This window comes from Puma concolor, chromosome A3 (genome assembly GCF_028749965.1).
Source record: "Puma concolor isolate L17-30 chromosome A3, mPumCon1.1.hap2, whole genome shotgun sequence".
Taxonomy (NCBI): Eukaryota; Metazoa; Chordata; class Mammalia; order Carnivora; family Felidae; genus Puma; species Puma concolor.
The window spans coordinates 63,785,252-63,802,594 of record NC_141669.1 but is presented as its reverse complement, the minus strand read 5'-3'; the positions used below and the strand labels follow the sequence as shown (position 1 = coordinate 63,802,594).

At 40.8% G+C, this 17,343-nt stretch overlaps 1 long non-coding RNA gene across 1 annotated transcript; it reads left to right on the top strand.

Moving 5' to 3' along the window:
* The first annotated feature begins 9,331 nt into the window (after window positions 1–9,331).
* LOC147582507 (uncharacterized) lies at window positions 9,332–16,989 on the top strand. Its single transcript, XR_015249207.1, has 3 exons — window positions 9,332–9,807; window positions 11,608–11,762; window positions 13,009–16,989. It is a non-coding gene; the product is annotated as an uncharacterized LOC147582507 (long non-coding RNA).
* The last annotated feature ends 354 nt before the right edge of the window (window positions 16,990–17,343 follow it).

Below are 17,343 nucleotides of genomic sequence, written 5' to 3'. Positions count from 1 at the left end.
GAAAAAAAGAAGAAGAAGAAAACAGCAATGTGACACAATGGGGGGGGGGGAGTAGATAATACTATGGTGGTGATTATTTTACAATTTGTGAACATATCAAATGAACACATTGTAGAACTTCAACTTAGACAATGATATGTCTCATTTACATTTCAATAAAGCTATCAAAAATAAATTTAAAAAATAATAAATACTGGTCCTCCTGGTCCAAAACACAGTATCTGGACAGTTCAGCATATATACAAGGCCCTTGACCATGTGTCCTTGTCCTACTCTCACACCTTCACTTCCATCTCTCTTACTCCTTCATATAGCCCCTGCCATGAGTGACATCACCACTTGCTGGTCACTGAACATGCCATGCACTTTCACACATTCATCCCTTGGGGTGCCTGGGTGGGTCCATCAGTTAAGCGTCCAACTCTTGATTTCAGCTTATGTCCTGATCTCTCAGTCTTGAGATCAGTCCCCGCACTGGGCTCTGTGCTGAGCGTGGATCCTACTTGGGATTCTCTCTCTTCCTCTCTGCCCATCCCCTGCTTGTGTATACACATGCTCTCTCTAGATAAATAAATAAACGGCAACAAAAAGTCCGTCACTTGCCCCACTTTTCTGCCTGTAATCTCATTATTTAAAGCCCGGTCAAATGTTACCCTGTCATTTAAGTCTTCCTAAGTCTCTCCAAGTTGTGGTCCTGCCAATGTGTCCCTAATGCTCTTCCGTCTGTGCCTCTGTCGAGCAGAACATTGTCTCATAATCACTCAGGTGGGTGTCTGACTGGTCCATCAGCCTTGAGGGCAGGCCCCTCAGGTAGCCCAGTGCTCAGCACAAAGCAGAAACTCAAATTTTTTTGGATATTTTTTTCCATGTGATTTGCATGGGATTAGGAACCTTCAATGTCATCTACAGCCCTGAAATGAAGTACCATTTATTGAAAAGCCCAGGGCCCCTGACCAACTTGCTTAGTAGTGGTTTGCCTAAAATGAACTGGCAACTTTTCCAAGGTCTTTATCACAAGTCAGGCAGGATATACCACTGACTTATATGAAGGCATTTCATGGTACACATCTGGACATTTTTTCTTCATGCCAGGAGATTCCCAGAGCACAGTTAGGTTTGATGAACATTCTCATACGCATGTGTCTAATTATATGCTGAACAATTGATCAATTAATTTGTTGCAATTTAGACAACTTACTCTAATGTCATGTTTGTTGTTGTTTTACTATTTTAAAAAGTAGTAGATCCAGAATGATCCTTGGGAGTGAGAGCTCAATGCTCTCTAGTCCATAAAAAGTGAATGGTATCATAAGAGTGTTACATCCAGGCTCTTCTCACTGATATATGCTCCTCCACACTCATGCATAGGGTCTGAGTTTCCAGACATGTGGTATTAGATAGTTAAAGCACATCGATGTTAATTTGTGAAAAAGTGTGACTAATGTAGCCGTGCTATATGACTATATATGTGTATGTGTATGTATATAGTATATGGGGTGTGTGTGTGTGTGTGTGTGTGTGTGTGTGTGTAGTATATCTAACCCAAGACTAGATTTAAGAAGAAGCAGACAAAATGGGATTTGTTCCCATGTATTAGTTGCATGACTTATATATCACTTACTGTTATGGGCTGAATTGTATCCTCCCAAAATTCATATGTTGGAGTCCTAACCCCCAGTACCCATGGCCCACAATTCAGAGCCTGTTCCTTTAGGAAGGATGTGAAATCATTGCTAAATATTAGCTTTGAAGGCATAAGAGGAAAATGGTTGTTATTTTCCCTTCTTCTCTAGAAACCCTACTGAATCCCATTAAGAAGAAAGTTGAGCTATTATAATAGGAAACTATGTGAAATGGCCTTTTCTAGAATAGCAGATATCAGTGCTTTGAGATGTATAGCATCGAGAACACTGTATATTTTGTGGCATATAGATTAGATAACAAGTGAATAAATAGGGAATCTTGTATAAGAAATATGTTTACACCATCCGAGGTGCTTGTTAATAATGATCCTTTTTACCAAATAATACCAAAAATTGTTACTAACATCGATCACAGGACACAGTTTGTAAATTTTCAACCACATTTATGCCTCTTGCCTATATTTGATCCCTGTGATAAATAAGGTGGATTTTTCCCCCCATGCAATAGAAATAAATAGGACCCCGGTAACTTTTGACATTTGCCATAGATCAAATAACAATTTGGAGCCAGAGGAATGACTAGAGCCTTCAGGTTTGTAACAATCTTTAAGATCTAGGGAGAGACAAGAGCTGCCTAACCGTCCTTCACACATGTTGATTCATTCCAGTTTGGGTTGTTTTCACTGTAAAATTTAGGAAGGCAGTGTGTAAAATGGTCCCTGGGCTTTGGTGAGATTTCTCAAAGGCAGTCTGAGGTCCGTGTTAGCAGTGTGTACCATCAGGATGAGAATAACAACCAGTATTTCACAGTATGTGCTCACTCTGATATCCAGATTCTTATATGGTCTTCCAATTTGGGCCAGTTTGACATCCTAACAAAAGGTAGTTTAGTCACCTTGTAAATGACTTTATGTAGGTTATTCTTTTTTTTTTTTATTTAAAAAAAAATTTTTTTTTTCAACGTTTATTTATTTTTGGGACAGAGAGAGACAGAGCATGAACGGGGGAGGGGCAGAGAGAGAGGGAGACACAGAATCGGAAGCAGGCTCCAGGCTCTGAGCCATCAGCCCAGAGCCTGACGCGGGGCTCGAACTCACGGACCACGAGATCGTGACCTGGCTGAAGTCGGACGCTTAACCAACTGCGCCACCCAGGCACCCCATTTATGTAGGTTATTCTTAACAGGATGTAGTTCTACGGAGCAGAGAAAACAAACTTGAACATAAACAATGCCGGAGCAGGTGTTCTAGCCGTTGGAGAAAAGTCATTAGAGTGACATTACTCAATCACTTTGTTTCCCTTATAATAATATATTATTTATTAGAAGCATTGCTTTTTTTTTCTCTGTGTGTCACTTTTTATAAATTTCACATCTAACATTTTCCCCCTTTGGGTGTGCCACAGCAGAAGCAAGTTATGTTTGCAGAAGGTGAGCCAGAGAAATTTTAATCCTGTTTTGACTAAAGCTCTTCCCTAAGCTTATTTAGAAACCAACAGAACATTTAGCAAGACACTGCTGATATATATATATATATATATATGTATATATATATATATATATATTTTGTCTTTTATTTGGGTTTCTCAAATCCGAAATGTTGCATTTCAGAGCTTAAAGAAAATTAAAACAAAAGCAAAAACAAAACCTATTCCTCATGTCCCTCCGTTAGAAAACATGAAAGGAAGAGTAGCTGCATTAAATGATTCTATGAACACTTTAATAAGCAGACCAGACACAGATATTCGTGGTAGTGCATTTTCTTTCAGTGTGGAAAGAGCAGTGATACTGTGGAATGTTTTCCCCTCCACATACCAATTGAGAGTAAAAGGGATTCTATTTTCTAGGTATCTTATTTAGTAAAATTAAGCAAAGCTTCTGGATTTAAAGCCTTCAAGTGAAGACAATAGAGTGTGTTAAGTAGCCAGCTAATATTCTGCTAAAAACCTGACAACCCTCAGGGAGGCCTCATAGAGTGTCTATTATTGGATTGTGAGTCTCATCCGACATGTTTTTGATTTGGATAACTCCAATTCTACCCCATTCCCTCGCCATTTCAAGCAGCACTATTGCAGTTCAGGCAATCAACAGAGACCTGGAGGAAGAGAACATTAGATCTGCTCTTGGGAACACAGGGGAGACAGCATGTTAAAACTGGGGCATTCGCCTCCAAATTGGGGCATGTGGTGCCCTTACAGAGAAGACTCTCCTCAGAAACTTCCTGTCATTCCCTCGAGACTGTATCAAGTTATCTTGGATATGACACTATGAAAATGCTACAGATGCAGCAGGAGAAATAATTTTTTTTCCTAAGATGATTATCGCAAACAAAGAATTCATGTCAAAAATAAGTAAACTTATCTGAGGAGTTTAATAAGCACTGGCTGGTGGAAGGAGAGGGAAGGTGAAACTTGGAAATTTTGTACTTCCTACGTGTTCATCTTCTGTAGTCTGGCTTGGGTGAGTAGGGTCACTTAGAAAGGAAAGTAGGCCAAAATGAGAAGCAGACAATAAAAAGGAAATTTTTATCAGGAAGTTTCCTGTATTATTGATAGTGTCATTGCTAGCGTCTAGTGTTTCCACTGGAAACATCAAATATGCAAATAAAAAGGTGCTCATGAGCACAGCCACTTCACAATTAGCCACACCGAGGGAAGACAAAAATTCTTGGGGATTTTGGGAAGTAGAGAGAATACATACACTTAAATAGATAATTTTTCATTACTTTGGGCTCCTCTTGGCATTGAGACATTGGCAGTGTCTCACAAGGGCTTACAATTTAGGGAATAGGTTGGATAAAAATGAACAGGTAAAATATAGTGTATAAGGAGTGTATTATAAATGCCATCCAAGGCCAGTATGATTATTGCAGCTTCCATTACAACCAGCGAACATTTACTATCTCTTCATAATGGGCCAGGCAAAGCTCTAAGTCCCCTCCTACGACAAGTTACTTAAATCCCCATGACAATGGGAATTGCTATCTCCATTTTACAGAAAGTGGAACTAAAGCACAGAGAGGTTGAGTAACTTGCTCTTAGGACCATGGTGCCAACAGCAGAAGTAGAATCCAAAGTACATGTTTATGGTGCTTCACAAAGATGACCCTGTACTGCAACTGTACTGGGAGAGCAAAATGGAACTCAGGCCTGAATGGAAAACCTATATAGCAAACAGGCTGTACATGGCTCACTAGCTTACCTGTGGTGTATTATGTTTGAAGGGTTGCCTAATTGATGGTTTAGGAATAAGTCAATTCTAGAAATAGTTTAGGAATATGTGGTTGAACAAATAATGGTATAATACCATGCTCACTATAATGCATAACATGTGCTTTTTATTCTTTCTTTTTGAAGTAAACTGATTGCCCTCATGAACAATTGGTCATACTAGGTACTTTGGCCCATGTACATTGATTTGAAAACCATCTCATTGAAGTACTGGGACATTCCACTTTTAAATCTCCAGCTCTCATTCTGACAGGTTTTGGATAGGGATTGTATGGAATTCATCCTAAAAAAATGTCCTATTTCACTGAAGATGTTACTAAGAACTGTGCCTAAATGTCGTTTGTCTTCTAGAAAACACAGTAAAGAGAAGAGCTCAAGGATTTGAGAGAAGGTTTGGCACATGATGATGAAGGAATAGGTCTTGGGGGAAATGAAGGGACTTTCTCATCCCTGGTTCACCTGAATGTGCACCATACAGTCCAGTGAAGGTGACAAGAAAGGATGGTATTTCTGAAATGCACCCATGCGGTGACATCCTCACCTCTCTAACACTGATGCCATTGTAGATGTTTTTTCCAGCCCTCTTTTCGCTATCCACACAGCATGATGTACCTTGGCAGGGCTTTTACCTAATTTTTCACCCTCAAAGATGCTGAGATGGAGCTGAGCATATGGTACAAACAGAATGAATGGCAGAAAATAAGTGCAAGGAGAAACATTTATTTAACCTCAGGAAGACAAAGAAGTCTTTGGTAAATTGGTATAGAACTGTTGGATCATTCTTTATGTGATTGTTCCTTCTTAATTTTAGTAAAATATTTCAGTTTGGGGGAAATATCGTTCCTCACCAATAAGATATAAAAAGAGAACAATTTGGGGCACTTGGATAGCTCAGTTGGTTGAGTGTCTGATTCTTGATTTTGGCTCAGGTCATGATCCCAGGATCATGAGATTGAGCCCCGCATCAGGCTCCATCCTGAGCATAGAGCCTGCTTAAGATTCTCTCCCCTTTTCTCTCTCTCTTTCTCTCTTTCCCCCTCTGCTCCCTGCCCTACTCACATGCTCTTTCTCTCTCTAAAATTAGAAGACAGAACAACTTTAACTATTTGCAGCTCTTCCTTTAGAATTTCATGCTAATTTTGCCTCTCTCCCTCCTCTTTATATTTCTTTCTATGCAAATAATTCTCGCATATTTCTTCCAATGTATTTTTCATGAAGAAAACATAATAGAAAAGTGGAAAATCAAAGGTAAGCAGAACAGATCAAGGCAGAGCTTCACCTTTCTCCATGAAGTGCTTCTGAACTTCTTTATATGTAATGCTCTTGAAGGCAAGAAACATGTCTATTTTATCTTTGTTTGTATCTGCAACATATTAGGTACACAGCAAATTATCTGACTCTATCAATTAATGAACAAACAAGAATGGATGAAGAAATTAGATGTTTTTGTAAGGCGCTCAAGGAAGATTTATAGAACATTTTGGAAATAGGCCCACTTTGTTTCCGAAGGAAATTTTACTTTCAAATTAAAAAAAAAAATTTACCCAAATGAGATTTTGGGGGATTTCATGTGATTAACTCTTTACATTATCTTGTAGTAATTATACAGAAATCTCTATTTATGTAAACATGGTGAATGCATCATAACACTAGAATAAGTGTACAAATACTGCATGTCAAATTAGGTTATAATCACTTTCAAGGGACGTGATTTCCTAGTTAAACAGATTCGTTTACATCTTGTGAAATAAAAAATAAGTGAAAATAACTATATAAAATCAGGCTTACAGCTGGACAGATCTTCTTGGCAATGGTCCAGGCATTGAGCGGGGGTGTTGTCGGGGGGTGGGGAAAGCCCCTCCAGCTGAAGGATTCTCAGGAAGACCAAGATGACTCTGTAGGCTCGGCCCAGAGAGGGGCCTTGGGCTGCTGTCCTGACTGCTGTCTGTCCCTGGCTGTCTGTGGGGAGGTGGGCTGTCTTCACATTTCAGATGAGACTCTCTACTGGGAGGGGTTTGGGAAGGGGTGGGGGAGGGAATGGAAAGTTGCTTGGTAGAGGAGAAAATGAAGTCAGTTCAACATTTCACCCATAGGTAAAAAGCATAACACAATAAGTCAGGGACCCTCTGACTAAAAAGCGAATAGTTGAAGTAGCATTGGAATCATAGTTTAGAGTCAGAGTTTGAGAACCATGGATCACCTGGTACCATGCTCGTAATACAGATGGGGAAACCGGCCACGAGGTGAGAAGCAGCATGAGAGGGAGACCCATAACTCGTCTTCCCAAATCTGGCACTTATTTATGAGGTGACTCAAGCTCACCCTTTCAATGAGATGACTTTTGAAAAGCTGCTCATTTTGTTGCATATTTTGGAGAAATACATTTCACGTTGCCCTGACTTAGCCAACACTTTCTGCAGTGCTGCCTTATTTCAATGGCAGAAAGGCATGTTCCGAACCTCGGCCAGACGTGGCATGTAATACGGTGGCATTCTCTATGGCTGATCATACATAGTTTGCCTTTCCCTAAGCTTTGGTAAGCAGGGGCTTTGGTTACCTTTTCACTGTGTCCCCATCATATTCAACTGCTACTTATTTTTGTTAATTACAAGAAGTCACCAAAGCCATGATTTTTTTTTTTTTTAACCCATGAATTCTGACTTGGATATAGCTCCACATTTCTGCAGTTCAGTAAATTTTTTTTGTTTAGTTGATACTCATGTTTGTTTAAAATGTTCATTGAACACTTGTTCTATGCTGTACTGCGTGTACATTACCTTCTTCTCGTGTTCCGTTGGTTGAATTGTCCTGAGCAGGGCTCGGCAAACTATGGCCTGTGAGCCAGATCTGGCCTACTGCCTGTCTTTGTAAATAAAATTTTATTGGAAGACAGTCACACTCATTTGTTTGCATATTGTCTATGGCTGTTTTTGCACTACAACGGCAGTGCTGAGTAGTTGGGATGGAGACTATATGGCCCATAAAGACTAAAATATTTGCAATTTGGCCCTTCACAGACTATTTTGCCAACCACGGTCTTGAGTGTGAACACTCAATTATCTGGCTGGCTTCATAAGAGAGCCAAATAAAATAGATGACACTAAATTAGCCACCCTGAGTGCTTCTCACTCTCAAGCGTTTGTGGCCACGAGTCACAACCATGGCACTAGGCAGTGAGGAGAGACCTGGCAAAATAGTCTCCTAAGAAATACAAGCCTTCTCCACATTCATTTATTTTCAAGCCCTGTTCCTAGAACCATCCCTAATCTGTACTAATACTACAAACTTGTAGCTTTTGCATTACGAATTTATTGTTATTTCTTTTACCTCCTTTTTTTTTCAGGGAAAAGGTAATTAGGCTATAAACAGAGGCCTGACAACTAATTTCAGTCAAGGCAAAATTAATACAAAGCAAGCAGATAATTTCAGTCACGTGAAATTAAAATAGATATTTTTTAATGACATTCTAAGAAAAATCCAAGTCTATTTTTTTCCCTTTGTTTTCTCTTACCTCACCCAGTTCTCATGCAATCCCCTACTTGTGCAGGTAGTGACATGTGCTAATTTAGGTGAACTACCAGCCCACGGCTGTAGCTGTCCTCACGGCTCCTTCTTTCTGTCCTCGCTGTTGATCTTTGCATGGAGACCTGCTTCTTCTCTCTCCTTCTCAGGGATTCCTGCACACAGAAAAGACAAGACATTTGAGGGAAAGGTAGTCACTGCCCACCCCTTAAGTTTCTAAATTTTCATGGACATTGATAAGAGCCCATTCGCTAAATCTGTTTTGGAACTTCAAGAATGTAAAGGTTAGCGCCACCGTGGGTGTGTGGGTGTGTATTTCTGGGGGGAGATTCCAAGCTTGCTGTGTTCTGTCACTCCAAGAACATATTAAATATGCATCTCAATGTCAGCAGCACCTTGAGATGCTATCTCCAAAATTATCACCTGCCTTCTGAAAACCATAACCCTAAAAATATTGATTGGTTAAAAGGCAGGATCTGAAGGAATGAGCCAGTGTCTCTGTGAATTATCCTAATCAAATAAGGTTAGTATTAACCTAGATACTCACTGATCTGCCAGTATTTGGTTTGAAATGTAGGCATCTCAACTGAAGTTATGTGTTTCATTCTTTTGAATATTTCTCCCAGACATTTAAATACATTACCACTAAGCCAGAACCAAGAAAAGCATAAAAAGCATTTTAGGGAATAAATTCAGCAAGTTTCCATTTGTACCAGATAGTAAAATTGTTGACATGCATTATGAGGCATGTGTATTTTTCAGCCTGTCAGGTCTCAGTCACGTGCTCCAGGTGGAATATTTTGGCTGCTAAGGGTTACGCAGGAAGGTCTCAGACCATGTAGGTAGTAGTGCTTCCTGATGAAAAGAGAATTTCCAAGTCACCTGGCTAGCTATTTAGGCAAGTCAGAAGAAAAGCTTATTTCATTAATTATGCTATAAATGTAACTTCAATGAAGGGTAGCCAGCTAAATATAAGATTAAAGAGCTGGTAGGGATTCTCTCCATTGAAGTGTTGAGCTTTACGCAGTTTTATTTAGAGGCACTTCCATTACTAAGGAGGCTATGAGTTGATCGACTGTGTCTTAGAATTAACTACAGTGGTGAAAACACAAATTGCAAACCAGCATGAAGTCACAAAGGGAAGGGAGAAGAGAGAAGAAGTTAAAGTCGGGGACTCACATGTACTCTCCGTTTTCCTTTACAAGAATAAGTGTCGGACCAGCTGCCTGGAGTCCGACGTTAGCCGGAGCGAGCCTAATTACCGGTAGGCAAGAGGGCCCGATGCAACAACATGCTACACACACGGCCTTCCTCTCTGCTCTCATTCGCTTCTGGTTTCAGAGGAGCCTGGAATTTTGTTGGAGGCAAACAATTGCGTTCCCTCTGCTCGATATGCTAGGATGAAATATGATTGGTAAGGAAAGAGAGGACCTGGCCCGGAAAGTGTCTCGGCCACAAATTATTTGTGTGGACACCAGAGGAAGGTTCCAGTGCTATACTGTGTGGACAGAGGGGAGGAGGCCACGAGGGCTCGGAGCGGGCTTAGCGCCACCACCAATTCTGAAGCCTTTTGTGGGCACCCCTTATTCCCGCCAGAGACTGTCAGCCCCAGCCTCGTCAGCGTTCCCTTTGTGCTTCCCAGTGGAGAAGGCAAGTGCAGGTCAAAATTAAGCTTTAATCCTCTCAGAGACTAATACTACTGTTTTTTTACCCCTTTTCCTGATTCCTTGACTGATTTCTCTCAAGATTCAGGGCTCAGAAAAATGTTTAAGTTTCCCACAAATGGCTGGGATGCAATTTTTTCACGAAAACACCAAATCACAGTCTATCGAAGGGTAATTCTTTGTACTCTGTTATGCACATCTCTGTGTTTCCTGTGGTGACATCAAGACACTGTTGGTGACTAAATTGTTAAATAAATGCTGAAGATATTTAGCTTTTATTGGCGTTTCCTTTTCAGTTTGCCAATGATTCTACAACTGTTAGTTCTTTCTCTATTAGAAGATAAGCCCACAGCAGAGCAAACTTTATTCTCATTGCAGACATGAGGAAATAGATTCCACGGCAAAGATTTGACACAGGTTAGATGGCTGGCAGCTGCCAGATTCTTGACTAAAACTCCTAACTCTAGATTTGTAAGCATTATGCTACTGGATGGCTCTGCCCCCACAGGCCAGGGGAGACCATTCCTTCCCACCTCCAGGTTCAGTGATGTCATGTCAGTAGCTTGAAATTGGCCATGACAGCAGTGTTTACACCATGGAAATTGTCGAAAGCCACAAATCAGAGAGTTGGTTAGTCACCTCCCAAGGGAGTTGGCTGTCGACTATCTATCGGCATACCACCGGTTAGAAATCTGGGCACTTGGCAAAAAACTCTCATCCAGGTTTCTTCAGGTTTAGGATATGTTCCAATGTGCTTGATTTGTACGACAGTAAGTTTCTTTGTAAAACCTTTTAAGTGTATCCTTTTGCAGTCTTTTGAAACTACGCTTAGGAGAACATCAAAGTATCTTCTTGGAGAGGGAGAGCGAGGTCTGGGAATAAAATTAGCTACTTGTTTAAGGCTATGGGTGTTTGTGAACATGCAAGTGTGCTTTAAATTACACATAATTTTAAACAACTGTGTAAAAAGAGTTTTAAAAGTTTAATGGTGCTGAACCACGAATAGGAATTAAAAATTGAAAAGGAAATACAAAACTATACCTTGTTTTTCTGCTTTAAAAAATAAGTTCCCTTCTCATTTGCAATTAAGATGGAAGAATTTGCATAAAATGTGTAAAATTAGAGATAATTGAACTACAGTAGCTATAAAAGTAGCTTTTCCGCTTAAAAAATAAATCAGATGTCCACTAAAAGGGTGTAAGAGCCATGCCCCCCTCCCCCGCCTCCCTCTTGCATTTGGGTCTCTGGTATTTTTCACACTTTTATAGCTGGTTTTTATTGCCAAACAATCCTTGGAGTTTGTGGCAGTTCGGAGACAGCAGCAGGCCCAGGCAGGCCTGTTAACTCTGGCATGTTAAGGACCCTTCAGAAGATTTCAAATCTAGCCTCAGCACCCAGGTCAGTAGATCAAATCTAGGGAGACCTTAGGGAGGCTGCAAGTGGGGGTGGGAGGAAAAGGGAACATGGGGAGAAAGGAAGACAAGAAAAGCCAAAGAACGGAAATGCCTTTAAAGTAAACATCAATAGCTGTTTTTGTTTCCCCGAACCAGCATTTCCCCCAGGGAACCTCCAGTTGAACAGGGCCAGTCTGGAAAAGAGTGCGCCAATGATCAAAGTGGCCACATATGATGGTCCCAGACTGATGCCTGTGTTCCCGCTGAAGGAGACTTTCTTCCCGGGATGAGATCCAGCCTCCACTCTGAAGGTAAGCTAGGCAGCAGCCCTGAGTAACTTCAGGAAACGCGTGCTAGGCCTATTCCTGATGGCCCCCAGCAGAGGTGGCCTTTGCCTCTCCCATGGGGGCCCCAGGCCCATGACGATGCACCCGCCCACGGTGCGCTATTTATTTGATGCTCTCCAGAGCCGTTCGTAATATTCAGTGTTGGTAGGGTATTCTTTCCGTTTGCCTCATCTGTCCTCTTCCTCGAAACCATAAGCACTTCAAGGGCAGAGACTGCGCCTGTCTAAGCAGAGCACTGGGGGCGGGAGGGGAAATTTCACTGAGATGAAACGTGATATCGAAAGTGCCCACGTGGGGGAAAATGTTCAATTCTCAGAAATGTGACAAAGCTCTCAAAGTGGTACAAGTGGAAAGATGCTAGTTGTAGTTTTATACTTTCTGTGGCTGAGTACAAAAATCACAGTTTAAAAAAAAATCATCATAATAAATAAAAACAAGGAAAAGCGGCCTCTTCAAGAGCAGTGAGATCTCTCAGACTAAGCCATTTCTTCTGTGACCCTCGAACATCTGCTCATGCCACACCTGTGCATTATGCAATGGATGCCAGGGCATCTAGGAGGTATGTTAAAAATGTTTGTTGATTGGATTTGACATGCTTTACCCTGCGGAACCCAGAGCCTTCACGGTCAGCTCTGTCTGGAGAGGCCTTTCCAGCATAGATCTGTGCTGCTAACGCTCCTACTCCATCTACGTTCCATCTCTTTAAGATAAATAACAGGAAAGATCCTGCAGTTCCCTTAGCTCGTACCCTCTCTTTGGAAGTTATCAGCTGCTTTGATATTAGGGAATAAGCTTATTGATTTAGTGCGTACCCCTGCGTGGTAGTTTGCTTGCCTTCAACTTGAGGCATCCTGGAGATGATACGTCAACTCATAGTAGCAATTCTGCTGGCATCAGAGGCCAGTGGGGGAGAATACTGGCAGGATGCAAATATTCTGAATCCCAGCAAAACTTTACTACCCAGAGAGCTGTCTTCTCCATTTTTCCATTAGGCCAACCTAGATATGCTCCCCGTTAGCCATGGGTATGTCCATTTTACTTACACCATGGCATGTCCATTTCCCAAAGAGAATCAACATAAACATAAAATTATTTTTACATATTCCATTTCCCATGTGAAGGTAGGCGGCTAAAACCTGATTCATATTTAATAACACATATAACTACTGTGAATGGTGTACACTCATTCTTTATGTACTCCAACCCAAAGTTCTTAGCACGCCAGGGTGAAGAAGTTCTGGAAGTGTTCTGTGAAGTTGCATCTTGAAGAATGAGGAATGCAGAGGGGCCTCTCAGACCACAGAGGATGGCAGTGCTGGGAATGACGTCTGGAACTGGCCATTGGCACCCGAGGGTGGAGAGAGCTGGAATCCACGCCACCATTCCCTTCTTTGTGCATGTTGAGACCTCCTGTGACTTCAGAATCTTTGTCAGCATAGTGTTACAAGAAGCAGTTAATTGAGGTTGGCCAGAGCAACAATGCTTCTTTGGCACTCTTGGTATTTGTCATAGGAGAGTATGGTAAATAGTGCTGGAAGTAGAATGTGCCACTTTCTGGATTATTTTCTTCTAGTTGATGAGTAGGATCTCTTCCAAACCTTGGGAAAGACTTGTGCTTTATAGATATTTTTTTTCTTCCTAATTATATTCCACTACCAGCTTTTCAGCCTGTTTACATGGGTATGTAAAAATACAGAACTAGCTTTCATTTAAAGCTAGAAAAAGAAAAAAACAAAAAGAAAAACATAAAAGTAAAATACGTACTATAGGATCTTCAGAGCTCCTGCCAGTGGACCTCAAACTTGGATTTCAGTTTTTTAGCTCTCTACAAAGAATGGCCTTCACAAGCCCATCCAATGACTGCAACAACAAAGACAGGGCCCCACAATACTTGAGGTCATCGAGGGGCATCGTGGCACATTTGGGGCCACCTTAACTTCGTCTCTGCGCTCAGACTGTCCTTGAGTAATCACTGAACTCCCTTTCTGTCCCGTGGGAAATGACACCTTAACGCCTTCTTTCCAAATAGGAAACTTCCACCTTCATGGAAGCGATATCAATTCTACTCAAGGTAAATTCTATAATTTTTCAAAAGTCTTTTGTTTAATATGGAAACTTCAAGCAGAGGACCCAGGGCATTTTCTTTCATCAACGTGATTCTAATTTTATCAGAGCACTAAAAAGAAATCTACTTGGCTTTTTCTTGTCCAGTACTCCACTTGCTCTGAAGCACATTCAAAAGCCACCTCTCTGATCTGAAGACGTCTCCGCAGAATTATGTAATTGGACCAACGGTTGCCGGTTCCCCACACTCTTGCTACTTCGCATTATTGCAGAGCAGACTACTGTTTTGCAGACCTTCCTTATTGCGTAAATGGCTACATTATCACTGTGTACACATTAGGACAAGCAAATGGGCCCCTTAAGGCAAATAAGGGTTCAAATAACCCAGACAAGGTAGCCCAACTGAATTGAGGATTCACCCTTGTTACAACCTCATTGCTTTATGGCACATGAACTAGTGGAAGGGACAGACTGCTTCAAGTGTGTTTCTACTGATCCTGCTGGCAAATCACAGCTTTATTACAGTAATGAGCCTGACCATATTTCTGTGCTTATGCATATTAGGCACCAAATGTATTTTCCGGCCTGCCAGCCTGTGGTAGTAACTAACATGAGCAATTTGTCCTGGGTTGCAGTGTGTGTGCATGCATTAGGTATGAGCATGTTAGTTGCTTTGGGGTATAAAATACTACATGTTTCATCATGCGTATTTTTATATGCACAACTTAACTGTATGCAAAATAGCTTGGCAATTAACCAACACAACTTATTAGTTTACTACAAGATTATTGCATAAATATGTGAACTGGGGACAGCCACAATTTCAATTTGGCAATATTAAAAATTTTGTTGGATTATTAACTATCTGAAGAAATATCTCCCCCCTCTATGGTATAAGTGTTAAGGTTCTTTAAAAAAATATCTTGATTCTTCTCCCATTTTCATTTCCATAAATAACCCTGAACGGGACCCTTTTCGGGAGGCTGTGGGATTTGAGCCGGTGAATTCCCCCATACTCATTGTGAGCTGACATTTGGCCTTTGATCCCGTCAGCTTTCAGGCCAAGGTGAATGATCATTATTGCGATTTCTTCCTCAGGATCACATTTTATGTATGCCAGTTATTGGGTCCAGGATTATTAAAAAGGAACATCAGCATACTGCAGCTCAACCGCTAAGAACAGTTATATGTTTCGTCTTTCTGTTGACCACTGGGATCGTAGAGCTCAGTGCTGTTGGCTTGTGTGACTGCCTTGGAGGCGTACAGGACTTACTCCAAAAGTGCAGACACACGGAACCACCTCTCCCTGAACTCTTAATTAAAATGAACTCTTTCTCCCGCTTCGCTGCAAAACAAAGAAACGAACAAAACATTAAGTACGGAATACAGGATTGGTACAAAATAAAGGGTTAGCTTGGTGGGAGGCTGCTGCCAAGGAAATGGCTGCTCTTGCTACTTCCGCACGTGTCACATGTCGTAAGGTGTCAGAGAATTACTTTTTTCCTCCATTCAGGTTGGATTTATGTAAATGACTGCACAGGACAGGTGCCTTTATTTAGTTGCTACTAAAGCCGGAATCATGTTGTACAAGAGCTGATAACATGAAATAACACGAAATAAGTGGGCTTATCCCTTCTGAAGCTTGTTTTACAGTACTGGTATTTCTCTTTAGCAAATCCTGCTGCGTTTTTAAGTAATACGATAAAACAACATAAATGTCTTTGTGGCTAAAACTGATTGTTTCAGGAGGAACATGGCTGTTTTATTCTTGTCTTTTATCTCCTCTACACTGAATTTTTGAAAACATGACCAGCTCCCTGGCCTGTGTGTATATAAATAGGCTATTTGTGTAGAGACCCCACAATTATTCATGCATCAAAGAGAGGGAGAATGGGAGGGAACCCCATGCTGATAATAGCAGCACCCCAAATCAATATAAAACCAAGACCGAAATGTGCCTTTTGCAGTCCTGTCACAGATTAATATGGTTCATGATAGATACTTAGTTCTCTGACAGTTTCCCCTGCACCTTCGCTGGGAAGTTGATAGAAATTACTCCAGCTGAATGCTTAAAGCAGATGTTATCCCATTAATTAGCTCTGGACCCGGGTACACTCGAGACTTTCCCATTTTCAGGCCGAAAGGAATTGGTCCCAGTGAGCGTGCTCTATATCCACATTTAGTATCATCTCATAAACAGCAGTGAAAACACAGCAGGCCCTTGATGAAGATACATTAGCTTATTTCTAATTTAAAGTTATGTTGCTTAACCTTAATGTAATTGGTCACCGGTGGCCAACTGTTTGTATAGTGTGTTGATGACCAAAGAGATGTAATAAATTATAAAACTCTCTGCTTAAATGGAGGGAACGACTGTTTTGTTAAAAGCTTTGCATGTAATAATGGTAAAATAATTACACCTCAAGCCGAATAACTGTGAAGCTGTTAATACTAACAACAGAGTTGTTCTCAGGATAGCTCGGTTCATCCCCATTTAAAACCAGTACGTGAACCTGGCTCTTGTATTTAGCAAAAGAGTAACTTTGAAAGTTCAATCTCACCCTGATTAAAATAAATGGGTAAGTCGTCCTGTTATCTTGGTTGGGAATGATGGTGATGGGTAGTAGGGTGGTGGGGTGAATTAAAATAACCAATTGCTATGGTTAACTAGGAGACAAAAAGCACAAACCGATTCGTAGTCACTGCCAGACACGTCTTTAAAGAAGACTTGATTAGCTGGTGGAAAAACTGGGATAATCATCAAATATGAAAGTAATTGACACAACTTTAATGTTTAATAATGAATAGCCCGCCAGAGGCAAAATAAAGGGAAACGGTCTTCTTTTCTCAGAACAAGTTCTGACTTAAAATTTCTTAGGCCAAATACAGAGAGCGATTGCTCGAGGTTTGTGAACTACAATTCCAAGATTATAATTAAAGTTATAAATATGGTTAAAATGAAATCACACGATTAACAATATTCAATCTATCAGGGGGTAATGATATTCATTCCATAGGTTTTCTGTATGTCACTGTGAAAAATCTAGTCCCCCCTCTCCCTGTTAAAGGCATGTGACTTATTTTGAAATGCAAAAGTGAAATAAACAGAGTCGTGCTTCTGTCTGGATATGCGCTTTTTTTTTTTTTTTTTCTGTCCTGGTTGGACTGTGTTCACTAGCTTCGCTGTAACAAGTAAGAAAAGTAAAGTTTTTGCTTTTCTCAAAAGATTGTCCTTTTCTCTAAATATTTGCATTCTGAATTTGGATCACCTCCAAAGGGTACTCGCTTCACAATAGAGAAAAAGCACTTCTCTCCCTTCTCACATTACATTTCTTAGAAAGACCTTCGAATAATTTAAACTATTTACAGTACCTCCAGGTCATTATTTCCCCTGACTCCACTGAAATACCTTGGGACACTATTTACGGCTGACTTTCTGAGTTACCCCACAGGATCAGTTTACAAAATGAGACTTCACCAT